Consider the following 23,511-nt stretch of genomic DNA (forward strand, 5'->3'; position numbering starts at 1 on the left):
TGCCTGACAGTACATTGGCAGACGATATGTAATTATGAAATAACATATAAAAATGTACTTAAATCCTCCTTACATTCGTTCAAAAAAGCACTCTAAGGTTCAGCTAACTGCATTTATTATAAATTAAACTATAATGCATTTTCATATAATTGCAATTAGCATGCAATTGCATTAGCAAAACAATCAGCTCGCACTTAAGTATATTCTCAGAGCATATAATTTAGTGTTATTCTTTTTAAAAACGATCCTGAAGTATACTGTACTTCTTTTTCACAAGGTACAGTCAAACTGAATGATACAAATGACTCAGTCCTGCTTTACTAAAGCAACAGAATGAAAAGAAGACAAAACACTGGGCAAACACAGTAAATAATGATGAACAATTGCTGATTCTTTCCAAAATTACTTTTAATAACTATGGAAAGCATGACATTTTCTGCAGCTGGACAAAAGCTGAATGAGGCAACTGTCCAGCTGAAAACACTGTAATTATTTGTCATAACGTGACGTAAGTCTTTTATATGACTGAGAGCAGGGCCATACGCAAGTAATCACACACAACCTTGTTACTCCAATTAAAACATCACTTTCACTAGTAATGGTTTCTGAGTTGCCTATGATAAGGCAGAATGAAAAAATGAAAAATTATTAATGAAATATTAAAAAGCACTTGATAATTTTATGTAAGTATTATGACAAAAGAAATGAAAGGAAAATAAGAATGAAATTGTGGATTTTCATATAATGTGCTCTGTGGGTGACTCACAGGCTCCACGCGGGCTGCCAGGTGGCCTGGAGAACCTTGTTGAAGGCCACTGTTTTATCCTGTTCTTGCTTCATTTTAGAAAGCTTATAGTCAGTGGCCAAGCCTATATCCCTATACTTGTATACAGCGTTCAGCCTGTGGCCCGATGCCTGTGCTCAACAGGGAATGATGTGGTTAAATTCTTAGGCCTGATACCTGACATTTGGCTTGTTTAATGCCTGAACGGGTGGGCAGTATGACCAAAACCTTATATAGTTAATTTCACAGCACAGTAATGTTATGAATCCTAGTTATAGATTAAAATTTAACAGCAAAATGTTGAAAAATGGAAGTGTCTCTAGGGTTGGATTTACTTACAACTTGCGCCAGCGCAACCTCTATATGCATTAAAAAACTACTGTCAGGATTACTAAAGACATTCAGTGAAAAATAAACAATGAAAAGGTGTAGAGCGAGTTATTTTGTGGCTGACCTTACTGCTTATGACTTTGTTGGAGTTTCTTTTTTCTGACACAATTTATGGGAGGAGAGTATTTAAATAAATCATGCAAGGTAATTTACTAAGGTGGGCGGAACTGAATTTACTAGTATTTGCGCCATTATTTACCACTCAAAAAAAGCATGAATAGTTCAGCCATGAAACTCTACTTGTGTTCTGATTGGTTCATTCAGTTTAATGTTCCCAGCCAATCAGATGCACATACTCATTACTGTTTTCCTATAAAACCAGGATGTATTCAATGAATGCCAGGATGTATTTTCTGCGTCATGCGTGTCCTCATTTTAGCCCACCGCCTCCCCAGCACCACCTGCCTAGATCTGCTAGGGATCCTTCTCTCTCTAGCAGCAGCAGCAGCATGTTTCCTTTTAATTTTATGATCCGAGCATTTAGCAGAAGCGGTAACACTTTAGTACAAGGACCAGTTCTCACTATTAACGAGTTGCTTATTAGCATGCCTATTATTAACATATTGGCTGTTTATTAGCACTTATAAAGCACATATTCTGCATGACCATATTCTACATCCCTAATCCTACCCAGTACCTAAACTTAACAACTACCTTACTTACTATTAATAAGCAGCTAATTAGGAGTTTATTGTGGCAAAATGGTTTGTTAATATAGTGAGAATTGGACCTTGAAATAAAGTGTGACTGCAGAGGCAAGTCTACTTGCTCTGCAGCAGCAGTGTAGTAGATCTAGTCCTCCAAGACCAAAGATTTTACAGTCTCTCTAGAGAGTTGGCAAGACTAAAATGTCTTAACCCCATTTGTGCCTGTGTAGTTAGTAGATGACCTGCCCCTGGTTATCATGGGTTCTGCTTGTTTGCTACCTACGGTAATTTTGGAAGATTTGGTAGATACGCTGCTCTTGGTAGATTGTAGAAAATAACTGTGTTCTTTAATTTGCACATTGTGAGTAGATCACCTGCAGAACTTACCACTCCCATCGGTGCTTTTATAGGCTTGCGGTCTCTTTCTAATTTGCCCTGTTTATTGTCCTGGCCCTAAATTTACTTACTGACTTGGACTGCTTATTTACTTGCTTAATTATTTGGCAGAAACAACAAATTATTTATACGTTTGACATCTGTGGCATCTTAATAAGATAATTAAAAACTTTATTAAAAATGTGAATTGTTAAAAACCACACCCTCGAAATAGTAAACCATACCTTATTTTACTGGATGAGCCATGTTTGAATTCATTGTAAAATAGCCAATAATTTACACATCTGTTGGCTTCTAGTTGCAATGTTGCTTGGCAACTGTAAACAGGGAACACATGCAGCATTGTGTAACATTACAAAAGTAAATCAAACTTGATCAAGGCACACAATTTTAGTTTGACAATAATAATATAAGTATACTTTAGATGAAAGCATGTACTACAATACACTCTCATTGGGCCTCATTCATGAAACACGGGCAGAACTCATTTTTGTGTAAATCGTCCGTAAATCCGTTCCATAAACTTTCAAATTAACTACAAGTTAATTTGCCCTTGCCCTCTTTTTGAAGGTTTTTTTTTTGTTGTTTTGTAGCTGAGTTGATAACTGCAAAATGCAGAGCTCGTCACTGTCACTGTTTACCCAGCCGTAAATAGAGGAGGAGCGGAACAAATACCCACCAACCATCCTATTTGTACCGCCTACAACAATGCAGAAGTCGATATTACTGGTTACTGCTTTTTTATATTTAGTACAATTCATAAAAATGAGATACTAGTAATACTGTCAGTCCTCTGTCGTGTGTGTCATGTGTTCCCGCCTCGTGTGTCCATATTTGGTTAGTTTCCTGTCCTTGTTATATGTAATCATTAGTTAATTGTTGTCCAGCTGTGTTTGTCTCATTATCTATGATTTACCTGTGTATTTATAGTCCTGTCTGTTGAGTTAGATTTCGTCTGGTCTACTCGTTACTCCCCGATGTTCCTTTCTGTGTCTTGCCCTGCCTTGTTTAGCCCTGCCCTGATGTCATCAGTAAAGACTATTATTTGAAGTTATATCCTCGTTTGCGTGTTCCTTGTTCCTCCCTCGTGTGTGCACCGTGACAAATACGTTGCCGCAATGGATATTCCAAATCATAGCAACCAAAGCGTCTCAGCTGGAAAAACGCTGTGCCACCAAAACGTTTTCAAGCACCACCAGCTAGTCGTTTTAAGAAGACCGCCTGACATTTTTTCAGCTGGCCAAAAACGCTTCGGTGGACACACGTTATTGAATATTTATTGTTAGGCATAGCTATTAGTTTTTTTTTTGTTTTTTTGCATTTATGCAATATACTGGCGCCAAACCTGAGAAAGTAGACCAGAATATTTCAATGCATTCCTGGACACACAATTTGCGTAGCTATAATTCATAGGCAGGGATTATGCTAATTGTGAACGAGCATGCACAAGCGCCCTATTTACGATTGAATGGAATTCATTTACATACACATGTTTAACAATCAGACGTTTATGAAGTGTTTGTGAATATGGAGGAGAGTTTTCGGGAAGGTCTGTTTATTGCGCAAATTACTCCGAATTTACTCATATGTTTACGCAAGTTTCATGAATGAGGCTCATTGCAATTAGTAACTAACTGCAATTAGTATTTTACATTTTGGTAAATTGGTGGCAAATTCAAATTAATTTGAATGAATGAAATTTATTTATATGTTTTTGTACGATCTGCTTACGCCCCAACTGATTGTTCATTTTTTTCCCAAAAAAATCGTATGTTTTGTTCAACTCAAATTCACTACAAATTCACACTAATTTGCTAAAAACTCACCATTCAATTCACCATTCAAACTCAATTTTCTCATGAGATTATGTTTGCCAAGCAACATGCAAACAATCAGTGTTTACAATGGATACTTGCAGCATAACATGACATGTACTTATCTAATTAAAGTGTACTTTGGATGAAAGTGTGTACTACCAACACACTTTCATGGCAATCCGGAACTATTAAATTTTTTGGTGAAATGTTGGCAAATATACAGTATATGAATATGTACATTTGTGCATCTAATTTGTATGTGCCTGTACAATCTGTTTAAGCCTTTACTGCTTGTTTTTTTCCCCCAAATATGTTTCTGTGTGACTCAAATCATACAATTTCATACAAATTCCCCAATTATTCACAAAAAAGACTGGGTTGGTACCACTCTGTCAGTAATTACCCACTCAAGGGTCTTCATTATGAAATATCTGGACTCCAGCCCAATATGAAGCCAGCTGCTTCAGGTTATTAGTGTAAAACACCCTCTACCATTGGCCTGAATCCAGTTGCACTTCTGTGAAATCTCACTGACACTCTGCAGTGCAATTAGCCTGGATTTCTTCAAGCTCTGTTCAGAGGTGTTTAACCCAGGCAGCGTCTCAATGTACCCAGTATTCAGACCAGCAGGATTCACTGAAACTGAACCACTCTCAGGCTGCCAGAAAGACGCTCAGCCTTCATGTAATATTTAACATGATTCGTGGCGGTTTGAGCTGAAGAAATCACATCCTCTCTCAGCTTCTTGGAGACTCTCGGCTATTGTCCTTCTGAAAAGCTCTCGGCTTTAAGCCGTATGGGAGTGGGGCTTTAATCGAAACTATTCACAAATAGATTTGGCAAAGAGAAAGTGATTTCATTCATAACGTGCTGAATTGAAGAAGGGCACTTGGCATTTTTGCAGGGAGGCAGTATTAACAGAAGCACATGAACCGGCCTTTGCAGACAATATTGTGAGAGTACAGTGGCAGTTGACACAGCTGCTGAACTTTATTCAATAAAAGTAGCACACATTTAAATTTTTTCTCTGTTTTATGATATGCAACGTGTCTGCATAAGCCATAACACACTAAAGCTTCTTGTATAGAAACTATTATTTTTCCTAATTGACTAAACTTCAGAAAATTACATTATCCAGCACTGTGCAGCTTCAGCTGTCTTTCTTCTAAGTCTGATGATCGAGAGGATGTTTGCACAGCTGAGATGATGATGATGATGATAGTGTGCATATTTCTATTCCCAAATTCATTGTCGTAAACTAGGGGTGTCCAAACTTGTTCCTGGAGGGTCACTGTCCTGCAGAGTTTAGCCCTAACCCTAATTAAATACACCTGAACCAGCTAATCAAGGTCGTCAGACTCACTAGAAACTTCCAGGCAAGCAAGTTGGAGCTGATAGGAATTAAAATTTGCAGGACACTGGCCCTTCAGGAGCAAGATTTGACATCCCTGTCCTAAGCAGTGCGGTCCGTGTATGTTTACATTGTATGTTTACATTTACCGTGTAGTTTGTTTTTCAATTTAAAATGAAATAAGCAGAAACGAGAAAATTGTCGTTTTTTTTTTTTTCATTCGTTAAAAAAAAAAAAAAAAATAGATCTTGGCTCGATTTTCTTTTTTGGGGTTCCCGGGTAGAAAACGGATAAGCGTCTTCAAAAAAAAAAATCCCTTTGTGGGCGGTCATGACATGCCCCTTTCCGCCGATTGGTCAACCAAATCTCAGCCCGTGAAGTCATCCTCCGCTCTTTCTGCAAAATAATAGTCCTCTGCTGTTATGTTCATTGGCTGCAATATGACTAACATTTAATAATTTTTTTTTTTTTTTTTTTTTTAAGTCCTCTATTGTCATGACCGCCCCACAAAGGGAAAACTAATTTTGAAGCTGTTTATCCGTTTTCTACCCGGGAACCAAAAAAAACAAAAATCGAGCCATGTTTATAAACATTTACGGATGATGAATAATTTCAACTTTAGCTCGAGTACTGCAAGAACATGAACAAATGATTCATAAATGATTTAGAAAGTCTACATACATGCCGCAAAAAGCCATTTTTACAACATTTGTAAATGTGCATTAGATGCCATATAAATCATTTTAATCAGTTTTAAACAACTAGTTTATTGGTTAAAACACCAGTATATCAGTATATAGCATCTGTTGAAATAATTTATAGATTTTTAAAAATGCATGATCATATATAAATTGAAAATTGTTATGTAATGTCCAGTGAGTTAATTAGTAAACGGTTATCCTATTATCTCACATTTGTAGCTATTTGAACATACATTAAGTTATATAATGCTTGTTAATGATTTGTTAAAGTTATTATAAAGTGTTACCAGATGCAACAGTGAATTGAATATGTGTTGAGAGAAAAGATGCACACATATTCGCACTTTTCCTACTGTGAGGCCGGTAAAATCTCAAATCCTTAACATCTTTCGAGAAAACGTCAATGCTTTACGAGACGTGACCCTGCTTTATTTCTCTGTCAGGGTGAGAGGAGCTAATGAAGAGTCTGGAGGGCCTGTTAAATGTAGCTCTATCGCTGAGCAGTAGACGGCTGACGATGCTTGAGAAACTGTTTTACACAGCTGCTAATTAGCTGGTATTACAGCTCCAGTCTGTCCTCAATCACACTCCTGCCCTAACAGACTCTACCAACAGCAATCTGCTGATGAGCCCCAATTACTCCAGTTCAGCCTCAGACAGGGCTTTCACCATGACTACAGACACGAGTGCAGGACCTCAAACTGACACCTTAATATTACAGTTCAAGCTTCAATCATCCATGCAGTCTTATCCCCTCACAGAGACGAGTGAGGTCTGCTGAAGACAGCTGGTATTATCAAGCAGTAGTGTGTGGTCAACTTCTGAAATGAAAAGGCAAAACCCTTGCTCCAAATTCAGGGTTTTTTTACTCACTCGTCATCATTTCTAGTACATTTTGATTCAATGTGACTGAAAGCAGTGCTGTCTAAGTGAACTGTTGAACTAGTTCATCCATTTTCTGATATTATGCCAAAATTATAGTAAAAATCCAAGCATTTATTTTATTCTCCCTTTACTTTATTCTCTATAAAATTTCCTCTAAAAGCAAAAACTCATTATACATTTGTTTTCAGTTCATTATCAGTAGTATTGACATGTAATATGAACATTTTTATAATGCAAATACTTACTACCATTGGGAAAAAAAAGTGCATATTTATATTTAATACACACTTGTAGTACAAATTTTAAGTATAATAAGTATAAAGTAAATAAGTATATTTTAAAAAATGTACTTACAGATAATACAATAATAAAATTAAATGCCTCTTAAGTGTACTTACAGTTGATGCTGAAGTTTTGCACTTTTTAATGTCAAATTAAGTTTTGGTTACACTTGTAATGTGTCCTTGTTACAGTGTAAATGTACTGTTTTTGCAATGTGCACTAATGTATAAGTTATATGGTAGTATGCTATTTCAAACATGTATCCCTCTTTAGCAGGTTGGTCTAATATAAATGACCTCTCTTTACTATCTGTTTGGCCCCTGTTGGCTCATTTAGCCATGAAGCATCAATTAAAGTTAATTAAGTCAGGGCTCTTAAATGCCTCATATAATGTACTGCCCATGACAGAAAACCATACAGTTACCTTGAAATCGTGTCTAGGTGAAGATCAAGTTTCCAGTGTTAATTTGAAAACTGATCAGAAAGGTTTATTAATAAAATCTCCTACGCTCAAAATCTCAACTGATTCACAGCTTTGAAATGGAGATGCAGCTTCCTACATTAAAATGGGCAATACTAAAACCGTCTCTCAGAGAAACAGGCATTACTCAAATTGCCTGTTACCCCATAGGTTTGAAAAATAAAAATTTGAGAGGAGATGAGATGTACTGCCACGCATGAAAAATAAGCAACATCTGGAAAACATCACAGAGAGACCACAAATCATAGTGCCCTATTTTAACGATCTAAGGGCATGGTCTAAAGCGCAGCTTCAGGTGCACTTAGGGCGTGTCCGAATCTACTTTTGCTAGTTTAGCGACAGGAAAAACGGTCGGCGCCAGGTCTAAAAGGGTTGTCCGTATTGTTGTAAATAGTAATGGGTTGTTTTGGCAATAAACCAATCATTTTTGTGCAATAAACCAAGCAGAGTTTCATCTCCCATTCCCTTTAAGAGCCAGTTGCACTTGCACCATGGTGGATTCGCTATTTACACAGCGGAATTTGCACTGAAAGTGTCTCCAGAGAAGAAACGGAGCTGCTTGTGCGTGAGCAACTATTCTAATTCCAATACATGCAATGATCTTTTACATTGCAATCCTTTAATTTTTAATATTTGGCATGTTTATGTGCTGCTGCGCATCCCTGTGTGTGTAATAAGCAAAACTTGTGTGCATTGTGGACCTGCCTAAAGTTGCATATAACTAACGCTCTCTTTAAATAACAACGAAAAAATACTGCGCCATTGACTTTAGACTAGGTTTTAATTGGTCAATGGCGCAGTCTATTTCATTTGCCTCAAAATAGCAACGCGCCAACAATGCACCTGAAAACACCTCAAAAGGCATTTGCTATGCAACGTGCCGCAGGACGTGAAAATGATAACTGCGTTGGGCTGAAACTAGCAAAAAACACTTGCGTCGCCCCTGGCGCCGCATTGCGCCAGCTATATGATAGGCCCCACAGGGTCTATAAACCCTGACCCACCTTATTCTGGAGATCATTTTTTAAGAGCACCTTAAAAATAAATATTTTAAGGTAATATATTGTTAACATTTCTCATGCCAATATTAATTAGATTTAGGGTGATAATAGAATAGTTTCCATGACTTTTTATGAGTTTGTTTTAAAAAAAAATACCTGTAAGATGATGTAACTGTTGTTGCATCACACTAAGTTTTAGAAAAGGGAAAAAGTATATATTTTTTTGATGTGGAAAAAAACACTGTTTATTCCAAGTATTGTGCTGCAGGTATGTTCTAGAAAATGTATCCAATGATATTTTTCTTCAGTGTCGTTATCATTATAGTTGTGTTTTTAAACTTTATGGTTGTTAAAATGTTTAAAAGAGTGGTTGATTGCGATTTAACTTTTTCAACGTTAGTTAGTGTGTAATGTTGCTGTTTGAGCATAAACAATATCTGCAAAGTTGCGGCGCTGAAAGTTCTATGCAAACAGAGATATCGACTTTTAAAATTATGGTGGTTTAACGCCTACAAAAACGGCTTGTAGGGACTACAACGAGCTACTTCCCGGGCTTGTTACGTCACGAACCCAGATACCGTGCCGTACTGTATTAAAGCTTTAATCAGGATAAAACCATATATTAAAAACTAACAGAAGCAGTAGCATTTACATATAACAGCATATCTAAAAGTATGAGACAACAACAAACGTAAAACATACCATTAAGAGCCGTGCTTGCACAGGTTCGGTGCAATCCTCTTCACTAATATTCTCTGGGTCTCAATCGGGCTAAGCAATATAGCCGACGCCATTGTTTACAATACAACCGGAGCACATGCCGCTGAGCTGAGGGGCGTGACGTTTAGACACGCTCTAGAGGCGGTTTAGCCAATCACAACACACTGGACCAGCTGATCAATCTTAGCCCATTGCGTATTTCTGAGGGAGGGGCTTCATAAAACCAGGAAATGATCAGCGCGTTTATAGGAGAAGGACAGAGCGGTGTGGCATAAAGGTAAATTATGTGAAAAATAATGTGTACTGCACCCCATAAACATAATCAAGCCTAGAAAAAAATAAACAGTCAACCACCCCTTTAAATATTTTTAGCTGTGGTACTATAATTCATGCAATGTAAAAGACATTAATTTTCATACTTTCATGAATAAGTCTAAATGGAAAGTGAGACTGACTTCATTTTTTATTGACTGCCTCTGTGAAGCAGACCACAAACAAGCTTCTGCTTAAAAATCTAATGAAGTTGTTTAACAGACCGAGATGAAGTTGCTTCCTACCACTTCCTACCAGAAGTATGAATAATGAAGAATCGTGTCTAGTAGTTGTTGCGGTTATACCCTGATTCTGTCTGATCCCCACTCTTGAACTCTGAGCAAGAGCACATGCTGGGATATTAACCACTCAGGAAGACGATGAGGTCATCCCTCTGGACAGAGCCCTGGGGCCTACAACATGATTGGTTCTGACAGCCCCCCGGCCCAGTGGGAGAGAACTCATGTCCTCCGGTCCTGAAAGAAGACCAGCGGCTTGACTGTGAAGTCCCAAGATCATGAAGAGTTTGTCTTTTGACCCAGACTGAACCTGTCAAATGAATGAATTCTGAACATGTAAAAAGAGCCAGAGCGAGAGATATAAAGCTGAAAAACCACCTGTTTGAGTGATTACCTTTATTTATTCTTCGTTATATTTGTCTGGATGATAACATAGCTATCATTAGTTATCGTTAGGCCTTTAGCTTACTTGTTTAGCATAGTGCTAACTGGTTAAGAAAAAACTGTTTTGATTAGCTACAATAAGGCATCACAATAACACGCTAGGTTTTTAACAGTTTCAGTCTGTCAATTTGATATCATATAATTTCCATAAACCCCCTTAAATGGCACTACATAAAAAAATACTTTATTTGCGCATCAGATGTTCTCTTGTTGTGTAACTGTTATATTTGTTGTAATGTGAACCAGACTTTGTTTTGTTTTATCAGTATTCTGTCTAAAAAGACTAGCTTACTTTAATATAATTGCATTATTGAGTGTTGCATTTTGAGATATTTTTTAAGATTTTTTAGTTCGCATCGCCCTGCATCCATCGACAAAAAGCCAATAGGATTTTTCGTAATGCTTTATTACAACCCACGACGTACTGCATAAGTAAACAGAATTTACAAAGTAACTTTTTTGTAATTATAGTGCACCTCTTCAGTACCTCCGTGTAGGTATAAGGGAATAATATGTGAAGTTTGGGAAATAAAGGGGTGATAACCTGTAAAAATACAAATTAATTCTACTGTAAGTATTTTGAAATTAAGGGGTACCTATTCTAATATTACGTGGTGTGTATGACCTAACAACAACCTTATATTTTGCAAGCGATTTAGGAAAAAACATACACTGTGCACTTTTTTATAGCCTACGCATAGATAACACGCTGGGTTATTGTTTCAATCCAAATGCTTGCTTGAGACTGTTGGGTTAGGAAGCTGACTTGATTTGACCCGATTTGGGTTGATTTCACTAATAAGTAACCCGACGGTGCTGGGTTAGGAATGTGGAGGACGTGAAAGAGAGCATGCAGCAAGTCACGCGAGTTCAAACGCGAACGGTTCTGTGTGCGACGAAATCCGTGTGCGGTGCTTAAGATGGGAACGTGTGGAAAATAGGAGAAAACTAATCGAAGCATAGACGAGGGACAACTTAGAAACTGTCTGGAGTGTGTTCGTTTAAAACTGGACCAGTGAATGTGGTGAGTGCGAATGGCTCTTGAGACGATCAAGTCGGTGTTTGCAGCGCTCATGACAAGAATATGTGTCGAAAATACAAGAATACTAATCATAGCGAAAGAGGAGAGAGATTTTTGAAACTGACAGGAATGTGTTCTTTTAAAACTGGAGGGTTTTGTCCAAGTATGTTCTTACAACATTGAGCGGTGACTGATGAGCGGTAAAGCCGGGAAATTAACTAGTCAAAATGGTGCTTGAGGACGTCGATCAAAACGGTAAAATCAAAGATGGTAAAAAAAAATTAGGTACCCTTTACTTACAGTATAAATGATTTGTAATTTTACAGGTTGTTACCCCCTTATTCCCTATACCTACGCGGAGGTACTGAATAGGTACATTATAATTACAAAAAAAGTTACGCTGTAACTTACACAGTTCTTTGCAGGTTGCATATCTGGTTGTTACCGGATTTTTCCATTGGCATTTTGATTAGTGCAAAAAATGAGCTCTGTGATAAATATATGTGTATGATTCTTACGTTTTGTTCATCACGATAATCCTCATGAACACTAATGATATATATGAATTGTGTTATAAAATTAAATACAATCGGCAGAAATAAAAAGCTAAATATAGACTATAAATGAACTACACTACCATGTTATAATATCCCAGAAAACCTTATTCAGTTGTTAGCAATAGCCTTTTTTAAGACAATAAAAGCTTTTTAAAAAATCACAAGGGGTATTGCAAAACAGGGTAAAACCAGAGATATCAGGACGGTGGTACTGGAAGTGCTAAAATGCTCATTTCTGAACATTTGCCTTCAAAAATATGTCATCCCTGAGCACTTTATAGTTAATGCATTTAACAACTGGTATGATAATAACTAATGAAATTAACTATGAACATTACAGTGGAAATAGATGAAGACTAACAGCATAACAAAACAGCCACATGGGCAATCTAATACGCATTCAACATAAGCTGAGTTATGATTTACATTTTATAATTTTTACATCAGTGTGGTTGAAATCTGTTATGATTACACCAGGTGCACACATCTGTGAAATGCTATGATTCTTCCAAATGTAAATAGCTCAAAATTTAACATCAATAGCTGAGGGGAAAAGAAATATCTCGCTTAGTGTTTGTCAGCTGTTAACTGTCACGGACAATTAACTTCCAGTTATTGTTACTAACTGACTTTTACTGTATAAAATCAAATTAGCAGCATTTCCAAATAGTCAAAATGACAACTTTCACATCTTGTTAAACCAATATTTCTCATAGTTTTATCAAAAGCGGTAATATTAAAAGGTAAACTTTTATACTTATCCTATTCTATGACATTTGTGACAGTCCTTACTTTCTCTTTGTTATCCAAGGAGAACACACACACGATTGCAGTGCTTCACACAGACACTCTCGCTCATAGATTTCCAGCATCTTCACTGTCTATAGATCACCATAATGGCTTGTGCATTGATGTCTGCTAACTACCTGTCTACTCTTCAAATTCCAGTTAGGGCTGAAAGCTATAGCTAATTTACACCAAACAATTAATTCTGATTCAAATACGATCTTGGACGATGGTTAAGGCTAGCAAGTGCAAGTCATAAAATTATTTGGGACAACTGATTTCTGTAATGACAAATCAATGGAATTTGTGTTTCACCTTAATGACCTTCAAAACGTGCACTGTATAATATTGGCAGGACTTTACTGTAATTTCTTACAATATTAACTTTTGTATATTCAGATTACTGCTGGCATTTTCTGTCATAATATAAATTAGCTACTGTTAATATATTGTGCTGCATGGTACATAGTTGTTGTTTTTTCATTATTGAGATTGCTGTTCCCTTCCACTGGGAACATGAAGTTTATTTACTTTAATTAATTTTCTCCTAGTCAGTGTAATACTGTTACACAACACCATTAGTTGCACTGTTACATGGAGAAAATAAGCTAAACTGACTCTGATTTGAAGACTTTTCTTTGCAGTCTACTTTACATGTGATAATATTATACTTTATAATGCAGAAATAATATTATCTCTCCCAAATGATTTTTTGAAAGTCAGAGTGTGATTATTTTCACACACACACACACAAACACACACACACACACACACAAAACATAATTTATTCATTTCACAATGGATGTTGAAGAGCTGAAAATGAAATGCGCTTAAAATTTTAAAAGGACATTTTTTAAAACTTGTAGATAATCTAATATTACTGAAATAAAAGGCCTGTTAAGTGCACTTAAAAAGATTATACATTTATGACTGTTTCTTAACACATTCTTGCACTTTGTAAAAATGTCAGATTAAAAGTTGTACCATAAAGTACCTTTTAAATCATTATGTTTTAATAATCTTTTGTCATGGTTTATAGAAGAACACTTATTTTGATATGATGACTAAAACACAAGTACTTGATTATACAGTAATTTTAACTTTAGCATGTTCAGAAATTCAATATTACATTTAAAGTGAGATGTACCAAGTAACAATTTGATTTCTACAAGTGTGTAATTTCAAATATACATATTTAAGTAAATGAAATATAAGTCTAAATTAAAATTATAGTAAAGTATTACAGTTGGGATAATTCCAACAAAAATGAATATTGTGTTGGTAACCAAACAGTTGCTGTTTGCTATTGACTTCCATGGTATTTTTCTTCCACGTGGAATGGAATCAATGGCTACCATCAACTGTTTGGTTACCAACATTCTTCAATCCTTCAAATCTTTGTGTTCAGCAGATGAAATAAATAAATTCATTCATTCATAAATTCATACAGGTTTGTAACAACTTGAGGGTAAGTAAATGCTGACAGAATTTTCATTTTTGTGTGAACTATCAAGAAGAGCTAGAAGAGACACATCTAACTATTGAGATATACATACATAAACACATCTACATTGCAGTCATGTCCTGCCTTTGTTATTCCCCCAGTTATTGTTGTAATTATAATAAATTATCTAAAAAATTATGACAACTAGTGTGGAGTTAATGTAGAGTAGATGTTTCTTGTAAATGCAGATGTTGTGCTGAATGCTCTGCAATGCACATCAAAAGATGGCTGTGCCTCTTTAAAATTATGATATCAGATGTTATTTCTGGAATATTTTGTGTTATTTATCCTGCTGTGTGCAATGTTCTGATGATAAAAGCTGATTTGATTGGACACGCAGTATTGCCACAGCAACATTCATCATGTCGGTACAATGTGACATCCAGTTTGCCAGCCAACTTCATATAAATGATGATCAATCTGGTGAGAACGAAGCATAAAAACAGAGGGACAGGAGGAAAAAAGGGATGAGGAAGAGGCAACATGATAGTCATTGTTTAATCATAAAATCAACAAAGACTACAAAAGAATAGAGAGAAAATCGAAATGTAATTTTGTTCTCTCTTCAAGTTTCTCACCGTCTGACAGTTCCTTTCTTTCACTCCATTTCTCTCTGGTCTCCTTAAATGATACATTAGATGAGCAAAAATTATCATTTATTCATACATTTATCTGTCATACACAAGACATTGTTTGAGTTACATTAACATATCACCCGCTAAAAGAGGTGGTGGGGGTGGAGCTTATGGTCAGTCCTAGATACAAACAAGTTTACTAAAGAAAATCAAACAATCAGATGTTTAAATTATAAAGGACAGCCATTTTTGAGTAAGGCTTCACTGTTCTGCACCACACCATTGAATGTTTGGTCCTTAAAAAACCCATAAAACCCAAATTGGTGTTTTGTGGCTTAGTGTAAACTGAATGTAATGTTTTAAGCACTTAACTTCAAGTTAATTATACATTTTATTGTACTTAAGTGTGTTAGGAAACTTAATCATGAAGGTTTTACGGTGGTCGAGAGAGAGAGAGCTTACTGCATTACAACTGAAGAAAACACATGCAAATACAAAACACCAGCAAATTAAGAATCTTCAACAGTTTGACCAAAAAATGTGTTGTAAATACTCACAATGCAACCAAATGCAGAAATATTTGTGGTGTGTTTCTGTATTTGGTTGAATTCTAAGTATTTGCAACACATTTGTGTATTTATTTGCATTGTGAGTATTTGAGGTGAAATTATTTTTTGTGTTGCAAATATTTGCATTGTATTTGCAGCATTTTTCTGTATGTGTTTGCATTGTGCGTATTTGGAGAGTGTTTCTGTATTTGTTTGCATTGTGAGTATTTGCAGCACATTTCTCTATTCTGTCGAATTCTGTCTTTGTGCTTACATTTTTGCCCTTACGTTGTCTTTTCCTCCCTTTTTCCTAATATTTCCTGATAATCTGTTTGGTTGCATTGTGAGTATTTGCGGCACATTTCTGTATTTAGTTGAATTGTGAGTATTTGCAGAATAGACACTAGCAGCTCTAGAATTGCACATTTCCATTCAGCTAAGGAACATTACATTTTTTTTTTCCATTTGATTCTTTGTATTTATTTACGTTAACTCTTCAAGTATGATGCAGCATTGTGTTTTCATCATTGTTTGCATATGCGCCTAGCATTTTGATTCTTGTTTAGTGAAAAAGGCCAAGCTTTTATTTCCATTTTATTGCAAGCGTTATGTGGGCTATAATTAAATATAATTTCTCATTAGTTGTCTAGCTATCTTGTCAGCGGATAAATGCAGTGAGTAACACGTTATAGAAATGTATTCTCTAAACTTGAATGTTGAATAGTGAAAGGGTTAACTGCAGTAGTTTACAAAAGCTAACAGTAATGGTATCAAATGGCTTCCCAACTCATTTTTGTGTGCGCGAGGCACATTATTTCTTTAGAGCGGCCGCGGTGGAAGAAGAGCGCGGTCGCTCGCACGCGCATGCTCAGCTTAAAGAGAACATTGTGTGGGAGCCCTGTATTTAACGTAGCCCATCGGGCAGGGCAGTGATACATTTTGGTAGCCTGACTGGAAAACACAATAGCCCCGAGACGTCGGGCTAGGGATTTTGCGAGCCCTGGACTATGGATTACGTCATGTGGAGTCATGTGGATTATTGTGGTGTTTTTATCAGCTGTTGGGGGTCTCATTCTGATGGCACCCATTCAGTAAAGTGATGTAATGCCAAATTTTTCCAAATCTGTTCTGATGAAGAAACGAACTTATCTACATCTGGGATGACCTGATGGTGAGCAAATTTTCATCTAATTTAAATTTGTGGGTGAACTATGCCTTTAATGATCCCAAACAAAGCACTTTTTATTCATGGAGGACCTTGAATGTTCGCTGTTAACCAATTGCTGCTTAGCGTTTAATTTGATAAGAAGAACGCAAAGTGAAATTCTCATTCTAAAGTTGTATTTGAAAAACAGTGCTCTCTCATAACAGAAATATTTTAATTTTAGTGGTTGTAGAGACACATTCATCTTCCAGCATGATTTGTGCTGCATTGTCTCCTTCAGAATAGACACATTTGGCTCAAGTAATTGCCTCAATTCAATGCATATTTCTCAATCTTCTATGACACATTGCTACAGTGCTTTGATAAGAAAACGAAGTCTGTCTTTTTGCCTATATTTTTGCCTTTTCCTCCCTTTTTCCTAATATTTCTATTTCCTTATGTGCAGACATTAAGTATCAGTTGGCGTTGATGGCGTATTTTGTCAAGTTTTGAAAAGCAAAAAGGACACAGAATTACCTCTTTTTTGCCATTTTAAACTGATACATTTCTTTATATAATACTTATTAATAAAATAATTTTTGTTGTTCATTTGTGCCGATAACGCTTACACCAGCATATCGCGTGCCAGTCAATCCAATATCAAGCTAATTCTTTATAAATGTCATATTCTATAGATCTCAAACCTCGCTTAAAAAAATAAACGATGAATCCATATGTAATATGATATAAATATATGACATCAATATAAAAGTGTATCAATAAAATAATGGTTTTGTTTTATGATGTTAATTGATTTCAAATATAATATGAGTTAAAAGGAGGACATTTCTGTTAAGTGTTGATGATGACACTTAAGCTTTATTAATTTATTCATTCCACTTTTGAACTGTACTATATGCTGTTTTTCACAGACCAGCTTGGTCAGAGTTACTGTAAATTTAGAAACTATAAATGTTTACAGTATTTATTTAAATAGACAGTGGCATCAAGTATATTATTGCTGTTCAAAGGATTATGGTAATATAATTTTTGCAACACATAATAATCTGATTTAATAGTGAGAATGATTTATGCTTTGAGTATAAATTATAATGATTCACTCAAAAGGAGTTTGAAGAATTTCTTTGTAAATAAAATAAGAATACATTAAAAAAGCACGAAATAGATAAGAAGATAAATTATTATATTTAAAAATAATTTTTGTACAGCCATTTTGCAATTGAATTCTTTTCTCTCTTGTTCAAACATCTTGTTTAGTATTAGGGTACTATGGGGCTAATGGCACCCCGGGCTAAAAGGTGCCTTTGATATAATTTTTATCTAAACCACTAGATTGCACAAAAATGTGGCATAGCACTTTCCAAAACATCCGTTTTTCAAGATGCACGTGCAGATTTGTCTGATCTTTGACGCGATCTTGCGCAGCAGTGTAAAGTTGATTCTGTGCTTTCTTCATCTAATATTTTATGTTTTTTTTTTAATGTGGGGTAAAAAGTGCCCCTACTGTTGGGGCTAAAATGTATTTAATGATATTTAATAGATGGCTGACTTTTCCATTTGTTGATATGACATGGTTAGATTCAGATGGTAAATATCATATATTATGTTGGGTGTCCATATTAGAGATAATCACCATGTTTAGAATGAAACCATGTTTATATAATAAAATATAATTTGTTGTTACTACTGTAAAAAAGATATATGTATATATATATATATATATACATTTATTTATTTATATATATATATATATATTAGTGCTGTCAATCGATTAAAAAATTGAATCGTGTTAATCACAGTCCTGGACTGTGATTAATCACGATTAATCGCAAATTTAAAATACTAGGATTTATGAAGAAGAATTGGACCTGTTCTGCAGGTGCATTAGATGTAACATTAGCATCATGCTACATAAGACAATTTATGAGATTAATAGTACACTTTTACTCAAAACTCACTTTAAACCACCATCGAGTGTTTGTAATAGCTTCCTTTTGCGATCACATGTGTGTGCTTTTGGCGGACGCAGTACATTATAAAAGTAGCCAACCCATGGCTCTGTCATTTTTCCCGCGACTGTATTTTCAAAACAGCCCAATTGTGCGGGAAAACCATGACCTGGCAACACTGGTTCGCTGTACCTTTATCACATATGAGTATACATATCTCTCTCTCTCTCTCTCTCGGACACACTCGCTCTCTCTCTCCGCATTCGCTTCACTTAGAATGTAGGATGGATAGTGTGCACATTGGGACACAGGTGTAACAGACGTAGGCCAGTAAGTGCTGGTGCGTGTAAACCTCACTCCCCTGATCTCGTGGCCTTTAGCCTCCTCGTTAGAGCGCCCGCCTCCCGCGCCGGAGACCGCAGTTCGAATCCCGCTCGGAGCGAGGCGAAGTAGAACCGGTTACATTGGTGCCGTGACCCGGATGGGAGTGAGGTTTAGGGGGGTGAGTGTAACAGATGTAGGCAAGTAAGTGCTGGTGCGTGTAAACCTCACTCCCCTGATCTCAAAAAGAGGCGCTCTGGCGACTGACGCTAGAGGCCGTGGCCTTTAGCCTCCTCGTTAGAGCGCCCGCCTCCCGTTCCGGGAACCGCAGTTCGAATCCCGCTCGGAGAGAGGCGAAGTAGAACCGGTTACATTGGTGCCGTGACCCGGATGGGAGTGAGGTTTAGAGGGGTGAGTGTAACAGATGTAGGCAAGTAAGAGCTGGTGCGTGTAAACCTCACTCCCCTGATCTCAAAAAGAGGCGCTCTGGCGACTGACGCTAGAGGCCGTGGCCTTTAGCCTCCTCGTTAGAGCGCCCGCCTCCCGCGCCAGAGACCGCGGATCGAATCCCACTCGGAGCGAGGCGAAGTAGCACCGGTTACACAGGCAATGATTACCTTTCGCGCTGTGATGACGGCAAGAAGTTGGGGTCAAACCTTATCAAACGATTAATTTGCGTAAAAAAAAATATTAACGCATTAAAATTTTTAGATTAATCGCATGCGTAGTATTTGTATCAATACCGTGTGCCTTTTACTCCATGCTGGTAAGCCTTTTACCCCGTTTGTGAGGTAAAAGGCCCCTCTTGCCACCTCATACATTTATAAGATTTTTAAACTAAATAAACAACTTGAATGATTTATTTTCACGCAAAATCTGCTGCTCCTTTAATATTCAATACAACATATATATATATATATATATATATATATATATATATATTTTTTTTTTTTTTTTCTGCAATTATACATTTTAGGCTCAGTGAATAGTAAATTTTTTTCTTAAGGTGGGCCTTTAGCCCCGTTGTACCCTACTTTTTTAATTCAAATGGGATAATATTACATAATGTGGATCATATGAAGGACAAATGAAAGGAACAACTTCCTTTTGAGTTCAAATAATGCGATGCACGCAAAATGTCTTGGGATTTCTGGGACAGCGAAGGCTGAATGTGAGGTGCTTTCAGAGCATAAGCTATAGGTAACTTTGGCAATGGATTTATGTCAGTGCCATTAGTGGCTGCGAGTCATGTATCAGCTTCACACTATTTACTGTGTGGCTCATTCCATTCCAGTCATTTTCATTATGGACCAGAGCCTTTATCCATACACCCTTGGGCCAAGCGATCAATAAACACACACACACACACACACACAGAGTCTATACAATAGGTTATACTCAATGTATACACTGGCACACACTCAAAATCAATACTGAGCATACTGTCTGACAGCTATTTATTGTTTCAGATGTGGTAAACAGTTCCACTTCTTCCACTGGTCATTCTGGTCTAATACAATACAGCATAGTAGATAATGAGTTAATCTAGTTAATCCAGCTTTTCTGAAAAAATACATTTTTCAAGCTTATAATAAATGTTGAAATATTCTTCAGTCTGGAAAAAGTTGCAGAAGTCTAGAACAAGTCATTGTTGTAGCTTGGTTTCATCTTTGTTCACTGGAAGTTTTGAGTTCTGAAAGTTACTATACATTTTCACAGTACAATGAACTCTTTTATCTCAAAAGATCAAGGAAAATGTGATTCCTCATGGTATGACCGATTTAAAGTGGTCAATCATTTTCAGAAGCTGTGCAATTTAGCTAATCAAGACACTTCTTTCATAGGGTGTATTTTACCGTTTATTCGCTTTGACTGTTTGAATGATTCAGTCAAGATCTTACCTGAGCCTTGAAGAGGCCCTTAAGTGGTCCTGCATCTTTATTTAATGGGATTTGAATAGTCACTTCACTTTGTAGTTCTTTAGGGGTTTGACATTCAAAAAACATGCGTGAAATCCCCAAAAGAAATCAAAGTGCTTCACAGGCAGAATCAAAGACAGAAGCACCTGAATGATGGAGAGCAGGTGTCTGTTTCTCTAAGCCCTGAGCTTTGCTTGTTCGCTCATTACAGGGTTTGAAGACTGCTTGGAAGTTGTTTTCCTCAGGCCTGTTCTTTCTGAGAAACCAAGAAATAATAGAGGAGAGAGTTGCGATACAAGTCGCATGAAGCAGAATAAGAGAAAGATGGATAAAGATGTAAGGATAAAAGATTTCCGTGTACCGGATCTTAGATGTAGCTTTAGCTTTTTTTTTTTTTAAATTCATTTTCACTCATCCCACCCTCTCCTCAAAGCGCAAGCAAGCAATTAATTTGAATGCATTTTTAACCTACACTGCAAAATTTCCTTATGTGACTCTCCAATAATCATGAGAATTCATTTACAACCTATTATGACTTAATTAGTGTTTTTTTATGTGAGGAAACCTGGGTTCAAATCCACAACTAATGTACTTTTTTGGTGAGCTAACTGAAATTGAAACACAACAACAGACAACAGACCAAAACCATAATAACCCTAAACAACCCGGCATCCATACGCCAACAAAACCCCAACTTAACCCCAGAGTCCAGGAGGGTGGTAGAGCGGAGGTGAAACGGGGGGAGTGATAAAAGGCCAGGCCTGTGGAGTGGAAGTGGGCTTGGAGACTTCAGCAGGTCCAGCAGAATGGGGAGCCAGGACGGAGCCAGCGGAGGGGGGAATCAAGGCAGCGCTGGCTGTTCAGGTAGCCTAGGCGGAGCTGGTGTCCAGGGCGAGGTCAGACATGGCCTCTTTGGCCATGACAGGACAGGCAGAGGTTTCAGAGATGACCTCCTTGGTCATGACAGAGAGCTCAAGAGCAAATGGGAGGAGATACAGTGGATGCTGCAGCCTCGAGAGGAGCTTCAGAGGTGCAGCCCAAACACAGCGGTTACTATTACATGCAGCGCCATAGACAGTGGATGGACTTTTGGAAACACCGGACTTTGGACCACCCGACATGGGAGCTATTAGACCACTGGACTTGGGACCACTATGAGACCACCAAACTTGGGACCACAAGACATGGGACCACCGGACATGGGAACACAGAACATGGCCCAACCAGATTTGGGACCACTGGACATGGGACCACAAGACATGAGACCACAGGACATGGGCCCACAGGACATGAGACCACAAGACATGGGACCACAAGACATGAGACCACAGGACATGGGCCCACAGGACATGAGACCACTGGACATGGGACCACAAGACATGAGACCACAGGACATGGGACCACAGGACATGAGACCACAAGACATGGGACCACAAGACATGAGACCACAAGACATGAGACCACAGGACATGGGCCCACCTGGACATGGGACCACAGGACATGAGACCACCAGACATGGGACCACCGGACCTGTAAGTGCTGTTTTGGTTAACTGGTGGTGAATTTGTATGAATTTGTCCAATCTCATTTATACAATCTGTTTATGCTTCTGTTTGCCTAGTGTTTTATATTTGTATGTTTCTCTCCTTCTCTCTGTGCTCACATATGTATTTAAATACAGTCAAATTTAAAATAAAACATTTTCATTTTCGTTTTCATTTATACATTTTTCTTTTTGTTGTTTGGGTTGCCCTCGACTAAAGATTTTAATGGTCAACTAGTAGTCGTTCATTTTAAGCATTAGTCGACTAATCACTAACTATTTAAATCATTATAATGAGCCTTTAATTGCCTACATAGCCTATAAGCGCTCAAGCACATGCATAAAGCTTGCCACAGCGCACCGCAGAAGCTAATGATTATGAATGTGACAGGGAAAAACAGTAAGGAGACTTCATTAACATTTGAATAATTCATTGATCAACTAGTGCTTTCGGTTTACATTTACATATTTAGCAGATGCTTTTATCCAACGCGACTTAAATTGCATTCAAGTTACAGTTTATCAGCTCTTGCTGTCCCTGGGAATCGAACCCATGACCTTGGCGTTGCTAGCGCCATGCTCTACTATTTGAGCTACAGGAAAGCTTTAGGTTTAAGAGATGAAGTCGGCGACACAGTAGTGGCTGCACCTTTATGCATGTTTCATGCAGATTACATAATCGGAGAATATTTGTTTTCCATTTGAATTGGTTTATTTTAAAGTAGACTTTTCAGTCTATAGATATTCTTATGTCTGTAAGGCAAACATTTATGGAGTTTTGGAGTTTCACGCTCAAGTTCATGGACCGAGACGGCAGAAAGCGGATCCTGTTGCTTTCATTATTTTACAAAAGCGTATTTCTCTTATCTGTATGAGCAAAAATGAGGAAGTATTTTAGGAGTAAGTGAGCGCACCGGCGCCTCCATCTGTCGTTCAGTGAGCGTGCTTCTGGTCAGCTTCCACACCGCACAGACACTTCAATAGCGCATAATTCTCCAGGTTAACATTAAAGTGAGCAGCCATGTAAAGTTGCTAATACTTTCATATTTCAGATGAAAAAAACATATTTGAGGTCGAAGAAAGATAGGCAAGCATTTGGATGTCCTGCCCGATGTACTGTATTACCAAAGACCTGCATGACTTTTCTTGTGTTACCAGCTGTTAACCAGCTCT

The 23,511-nt window shown here is 37.3% G+C and overlaps 1 protein-coding gene across 1 annotated transcript in view; it reads right to left on the reverse strand.

Moving 5' to 3' along the window:
• LOC306843651 (exostosin-1-like) overlaps window positions 1-23,511 on the reverse strand; it is a gene marked incomplete at its 5' end in the record, with an annotated part of 289,444 nt that overhangs the window by 224,251 nt on the left and 41,682 nt on the right. The window lies entirely within an intron of this gene.

Source organism: Barbus barbus (genome assembly GCF_936440315.1).
Source record: "Barbus barbus genome assembly, chromosome: 24".
NCBI classification, from domain to species: domain Eukaryota; kingdom Metazoa; phylum Chordata; class Actinopteri; order Cypriniformes; family Cyprinidae; genus Barbus; species Barbus barbus.